Below are 7399 nucleotides of genomic sequence, written 5' to 3'. Positions count from 1 at the left end.
AGTACTAGAATTTAGAGCTTTAAAATAAAAATGAAAATGTTCATAGCTCTTATTATAGCAAACTTTCCCAGTTCTCTTAGAATCACTCCCACCCTTAGGAACTCATAAGAGAGCCCCTGTAATCCTTCGGAACCTAGGCCCCTGGGGTTGGAGCAGAACTGGACTTGACTGGGGAGGTAGATTTCAGAAGATAAGGCATTGTTCTATCTATGATGTTTACCTCAATATATGTATTTTTTGATCTTCCTGAAGTACAGGCCATCCCTCCCCATTCAATGAACTCTAGTGGTTCCCTATTACATCCAGAATAAAATATAAAATCCTCTGTGTGGCTTTTAAAGCCCTTCATAACCTGGCTCACTTATATCTTTCCAGTTTTTTAACACGTTGATCTCTGCCACAAACTCTCATTGATTCAATTATACTGACTTCACCCAAGATAGTCCATCTCATCTTTGGACATTTTCCAGAAATTCTCTTTCCTTTTTATCTGTCCCTTTACTTTCCTAGTATCCTTGGTTTTCCTCAAGTTTCAGCTTGAGTCCCATCATGTGTAAGAAGTCTTTCACAGTCCTTTGTAATCTTAATGCTTCCTCCTTGAAATTATCTCCGTTCTATGTTGTTTGTTCATAGTTATTTGAATGTTATCTCCTCTGTTAAATTGTTAGCTCCTTGAGAGCACAGATTATTTTCCACCTTCCTTTGTATCATCGCACCTAACCCAGTGCTTAGTGCATAGTAGGTAGTAGGTGTTTAATAAAAATATTTATTGACTTAACTGGATTTTTGGACTTGCCCTATCATTTCATTGCTGTAGTGAACTCCAAGAAAGAAATTACTTCATCCAGGGTGGATAAGTAAGTTCTCTGTTCCTCAGTTTTAAAAGAATGTTGTCTGGAACTGCAGCCTAACTGAGCTGGATCTGGCTTGGCCTCCACTGTCATCACTGACTTGAATCTGCTAGGGCTGTGGTTGCACCACGGTGGACATCCTGTGTCCTTCCAGTGATATCGCTGGAGGTATATTGGTGTAAAAAGGATGGGCCTTTGTTTCAAGGAGAAGCTTGAGGTCATTCAAAGAATTCTCTAATATCCCAAAGGCAATCTAACATGTTCTCTTTCTGTTTGATCCTGGGTTCAGCTAACTGTCCAGCTGCAGCGCCTGTGCAAGATAGATGAATTGAAGGGTGACTTCTATTGATTTTTCCAACCCAAACAGCCTAGGAGAGTCTGGACAAAAGAAATTTTGCTGTCACTTCATTTTTCCTACATGGATAATGAGTTGAATAATTTGATGTAGTGAACATAATGTCATCCACTACCTATATTATCTCAAGGACCTTACCATCTCTATGGAATTATTCTACCACCTGGTCTCGGCCCTGGATCTCTACTCCATGGCTGGGGAAAACAGTCATGCTGCTAATGAGAAAAGGGTATCAGAGATGCTTGAATCCCCCATGGAAATGAAGATACAGTCAAAATTCTCACCTCCCACTGTCCCTCCAGGGCCACCCATCAACCTCGGTGTCTCCCACCCAGGCTCCTTCACCCCCATAGCTCTGCCAATGGGATTAACTACTCACTGCCCATACTGAATGGTGCTCTATCACCACCCTAGAGCTTCAGCGACAGCCCTGCATCATCTTCATCTTCATTGCTTAGTAATGGGCAGCTTTCTGCTACTTATGTGGTCTGACAGCTCAGTAAACTTATGATTTAGTATTAACACTTTCCCCAAGACTGAAGTGAAAGTTCTGACCCTCTTTTTGGCTTTGGTAAACTCCATGATGGCTATTTAGGAATTCCATTGTAAGTGGCAAGAGGCCACCAACTTTCCATTTCCTCCCTTTGTGATTCCATTCTTGAAAGCCAGCCTTCACTGAGCCTGGGCAGCCAAGCAGAGCCCTTCTCAGGACCTGGTTCAGCATGAACACCTTCTGATCAACACAATTACCACTTCCTCAGGTGACTCTTTGGAACTACTGATGGAAATACATAGGAATGGAAAGAGACCCATTCCTAACAGGAGAGAAAACAACAGCTTTGAGAGAGAACCAGTCCTCCCCAAGTCTCCCACTAAGAGATCATCCACCATTCACCCTGTTCCCCAGCAAAGCCATGCTCTCTCTCTACCCCTTATGAATCCTAATGGGCAATCCCATTCTACTGTCATTTCTACAGCATTATACCTTGAGAAATATTGCCACTTAACATTTATACAGAGAGCTCACCAAGATACAGGAACATCAGGAAATACATGCCAACATCATGGGTTTGGCTTACATGGAGGATACCAGGAGAAACTAGTGGACCACCATTTGACAGAGAATGGGGTGATGAGAGGAAACATCTCAATCACTTGGCATTCCATGTCTGTCCTGCAGCATTGCCAGGAAACAGGGAAGAATTCAGCTTTTAGAAGAGATGATGCAGCAAGAATACAGAGACAAAGAAAGAAGGGAGTGAGCTGATCTCTAGACTGCACAGCCCAGGGAGCTCAGATTCACTCATCAATGATTGTCTATGTGAGTTTAGCAGTAGGTCAGAAAAGGCTATGTCACTGAAGAGATCTGGAAGAAAGGGAAAATGAGATGAAGTGACAAGCTGTGCTGGAAGTGCAGAAGGCTATGGTAGAGGCTAAGCAGAAGGCCTTTGGGAAGATCATTGAGAAGGTATTGGAGAGAGCCCACATGGAGCATACCATTGCAGACATCAAGCGCCAGGCCACTGAAGATGCATTTGTGAGAGCTACTGGACCTGTGAATGCACAGCCAGCAAGACATGCAATGGCTGCAGCATTACCTGGTACTGTGGCTCCTTCTGTCAGCACAAGAACTGAGAGCATCACCACTGCATTTGCAGCCAGGGGCCACACAGCTGGAGCAAACCACTCCTTTCTCCCCCTGGGTGAATCTGTCACCAAACCCACTGATGGAGGGCTGAGCCCAGCCCTGAACAAGACCTCAGTGGCCACCTCATGATCCTTGCCTGCTGCCTCTGTCATGGCTATAGACGCCAATGGACTCTGAGCACAGATGGCCATCAGCTCCTTTGTGGTTACTTCTTTATTACCACAATCAGCCCCTTGTGGTACCAAGAGAAGGCATTGGTTTCAGTTGACATATGCACCCATTAGCACACACCATCAGACCAGATAGCAGGGGACAGAGACAACTACTTTCATTATTAGTCCTTTTCCCTAGGGGACAAGATACTGAACAGCTTCCCCCCATGTTGAATGATGGCTTCTCCAAGGTTGTATTGTCCAAACATGGCTTTACTAAGGCTATATATGTTTTTGCCCCACACAAGGCAGTCCAGCTGCTCTGCATGGAAGTGGTTGTCACTGCATTCTTTATTTCAGATCACTAATGCAAGCAGCTCTTGGCTCTAGCTTCCCCCTTCCTTTCTTCTCTCCTAAGCACCTTTGTTCTAAGCTACATATTCTCTGTTTTTTTTCTGACCCACAAGCTCCCCAGTGTGACTTCTCCTAGAGGCTGTGGAATAGAATCAGTCACAGAGCCACAATATTTCAGGTCTGGAAGGAGACTCAAAGGCCAGCGGCCCCAACTTGTAGCTGAACAATAAGCTCCACTGTGGTATCCCTGATTGTTGAATGAAACAGGCTTTGCTTTGAAATGAAAACAGGCTGTGGGAGCCTGCTACATGCTGCTGGTGGTGTTCTCACCCTCATGCCAAGTCTCTGACAGGCACCGAGGAGCCCAGTTTGAACAAACAGGGAGGATGCAACCCCACAAACTGTTTAACTTGTGTCTAGAAATTCCAGGCCTGACAGGACCTTCTATGAGGAGAGAAGCAACTGTGCTTTGTACTCTCACCTGCTTCTCAAGCCCAGTGTAGCGTCAGCTCACATTTGGAAGGGGAGGAGGAGCTGCATATCTCAATAAATGCATTAGTTATGGTTTCTATGGAGAAAAAAATTGCCTGGGATATAGACAGATCAAGTGACTTGGGGATCACACAACCCATTATATGTCAGAGGCAGGACTTGAACCCAGGTCTTTCTGACTTTGAAGCCAAGTATCTCTGCAGTACACCTCACTGCTTCTGATGCCTTACTGTTGGAAGACCAAAAATTCGCTTCTGTATCAGTGAAATGTTTCATAGTGTCTTCTCCTACATGGTATAGTAGAATGATCACTAGATTTGGAATTAGGGAAACTGAGGCTTAAATTCTTTCTTTCTGATTTTTTTTACTATCTCTATCATATGAAACATGTCACTTAATTTCTTTGGGCCCCAGTTTCCTCATTGATAAAATGGTTTGACTGATAATGTCTTATATACCTTCCAGATCGTAAGGTAATTAGTTTTATATAGATTAATCATCAGGGTGATTAAAGTTGTCATTTTTTTCAAATACATTTTATTTTATGTGTCTACATGGCTTGGTATAATTTAAATAGATGTTAGATGACTGTAATAAAGGCAGATGGCTACATTGTAAGAGGCCTAGAAATTAACTTATAATCAGTAATGTACTAAAAGGTAGAAGATATGCTCTTTCTAACTTCTTTTAAGCCCTATCTGTATTTTGGGTAACATATTTCTACGTCACTTCTGATTCATTCAAAATAACGAACAAGCTAGACCTAGATGATGAATTTTTAAAAGATATCAAATATATATTATTGCTATCTTTCTGTGAATTCTCATTAATGCCATATAATGTACTTCTTAAACTGATCTTGAAATTTGATCTTAAAATTAATTAGAGGAGAGTTTATTCATCTATCTGTCAGTTTATTTATCTATTTTATCAAATTTCAAGGTCATAGTAAAGAAACATATTATATGCTATTATCAGGAATTCACACAGAAGGATAACAATAATGTAATTTGATATTCATTTTTAAAAAATCATCAGCTACATCTAGCTTTATTGGTTATATTGAATGAATCAGAAGTTGCATATAGCTATATTGCCCGAAAGACAGGCAGGGCTGGAAAGAAGTTAGAGCATATCTTCTTTCTTCCTTCCTTCCTTCCTTCCTTCCTTCCTTCCTTCCTTCCTTCCTTCCTTTCTCTTTTCTTTCTTTCTTTCTTACCTCCTTTATTTCTGTCTTTCTCTCTTTCTCTCTCTCTTTCTCTCCCTCCCTCCCTCTCTCTCTCTCTCTCTCTCTTTCCTTCCTTCCTTCCTTCCTTCCTACCTTCCTTCCTTCCTTCCTTCCTTCCTTCCTTCCTTCCTTCCTTCCTTCCTTCTATTTGTCTGTCTGTCTGAATGTCTATCTATCTATCTATCTATCTATCTATCTATCATCTTCCATCTATGATTGGAAAAGTAGGTCTTCCCATCTGGCCCAGGCTGGAAGTACAGGGACTACTAATAGACCTGCTCTCACTATTTATTTGTACGAAGCCTTTAACTGGTTCTATTTCTGAACTGCACTGGTTCACCCTCCTTTAGATAACCTTGTAGCCTTCTCATGCCTGTGTGCTCACTATATTGATGCTAAAGTTAGTGTGAACACCTGATCTCCATAACCCACTGTAGCTCAGAACTCCTGAAAAAAAGAGATGCTCCAGCCTCTGCTTCCTGATTGGTGGGAGTCAGTCATGTGCTCATATGCTTATCTGAGGAAAGAGTTCTTTTTTTAAGTGATTAGCATTTTTAAAATCCTCCCCATCCCCATATAAATCACACCCTCAAAAGTCATGGTGCAATAGAAGTAGCATCAGACCAAAATCCCAGAATCTCAGAATGTGAGAGTTAGAAAGGAACTCAGTGGTACTTGAACCCTTCCCCTAAAGGAGTGTCCTTTATAGCATACTTGGCAAGTGGTTATGCAGTCTTTGTTCAAAGACTTCTACTGAAGGAGAAACCTACCACACCTTGAGACAGTTCAGTTCACTTTTGGACAACTTTAATTGTTAGGAAGTTTTTCCTGACACCAAGCCTAGTTTTGCCTTTTTGCAATTCCTACCTGGCTCCTGGTTCTGTCTTACATGTCCAGACAGAAGAAGTGTGATCTCTTTCATATGACAGCTCTTCATTTCTAGTTACAGTTTTCCTATCAAAGGAAAGCAATAAATTCAATAGGTTCCCATTTCCTCACATGTAAAAGGAAGAGGTTTATCTTGATTTCTAGTGTCCTTTTAGCATGGACATTCTGTAATAAGGTGCCACAGTGGATACAGCATTGGATCTGGAGTCAGGAAGACCTGAGTTCAAATCTAGACTTAGGAGCTACTAGCTATGTGATCCTGGGCAAATCGCTTGGCCTCTATTTACCTCAGTTTCCTCATCTGTAAAATGGGGATAATAATAGCACCTGTCTCCCAGGATTATTGTGAGGATCAAATGAAATAATAATTGTAAAGCACTTAGCACAGTACCTCATATATAGGAAGCACTATGGAAATGTTAGCTATTATTATCATTACTTCTACTATTAATAACAACAAGGTTAAGTAGCTTTAATTTTATCAGCTCTCTTAAAATTTCTCACTTTTTAAATGTGAGTAATAAAATGGACTGAGCAGGGAGTAAAAGGATACTACTAAAGCAAAAGACATAGTTGTCACAAATTAAATATCTAATATTTGCCAATCATTTCCTATTTGATTAGTTGGCCAAAACAGCCATGAAAATAGAATAAGACATTACGTGCTGTACAGAGAAAGCACAACAAAGTGAGCAGGGCCATAGAGTGCTCTATGTATCTATTTTTAATTCAGTGAGCTCTTGAAATCTTCTAACCCCATTGCAAAAACATTCTATTTCATGACCATAAAGAATTTCCTTAAAAAGTAATAAAATGAATAGAAAAGCTGATTTAGAATACAATCCCAGGAAGCTTGGTGAGTTGCATCACACTCATAACTGGTATGGAAAATGCAATCATTAGAATAATCATAATTCCCAAGCAATAGACAAGGTAGAGCAAAAGTACTAATCCTGGGTGATGGTATAGCTAACACTTATCTGAAGAAAATCTAGATTTAGATCTATACTACCCTAAGAAAAGTGTCAGGTTTTCTTTGACAGCATTCCAGCTGTGACTAGAACTGCCTATCTATTGACACCTTAATTTTACATTCAGTGGAACTAGTAGAAAGTTAAAAATAACAGAGTTCATCCCAGACAGAAGAATTTAAGGGATGGTATAAGGTCTTGCACCCACCTCCCCACTCCAACTACCTTCTCCTCTACCAGGCAAAAAAAACTTAGAGTCATGTAGCTAGTAAATATGTGCAGCATGATTTGAACTTGGATTATTTATGTGCATTAGAATCATCAAATGTCAGAACTGGGATAGATGTTGAGCTCATATAGGCTAAGTATGCCATAGTAGAAAGAGCACTGGATCAAGAGCCAGAGGACTTGGGTTCAAATTATAGTTTGGGAATTTAGAAGACGAGTTGAAATTCTGGGA

At 40.9% G+C, this 7399-nt stretch overlaps 1 pseudogene; it reads left to right on the top strand.

Moving 5' to 3' along the window:
* Positions 1-1432: 1432 nt before the first annotated feature.
* On the top strand, positions 1433-3031 carry LOC118848831 (annotated as a pseudogene).
* Positions 3032-7399: the final 4368 nt, after the last annotated feature.

Source organism: Trichosurus vulpecula, chromosome 4 (genome assembly GCF_011100635.1).
Source record: "Trichosurus vulpecula isolate mTriVul1 chromosome 4, mTriVul1.pri, whole genome shotgun sequence".
In the NCBI taxonomy this organism is placed as follows: Eukaryota; Metazoa; Chordata; class Mammalia; order Diprotodontia; family Phalangeridae; genus Trichosurus; species Trichosurus vulpecula.
This window is presented reverse-complemented; position numbering and strand designations above follow the sequence as displayed.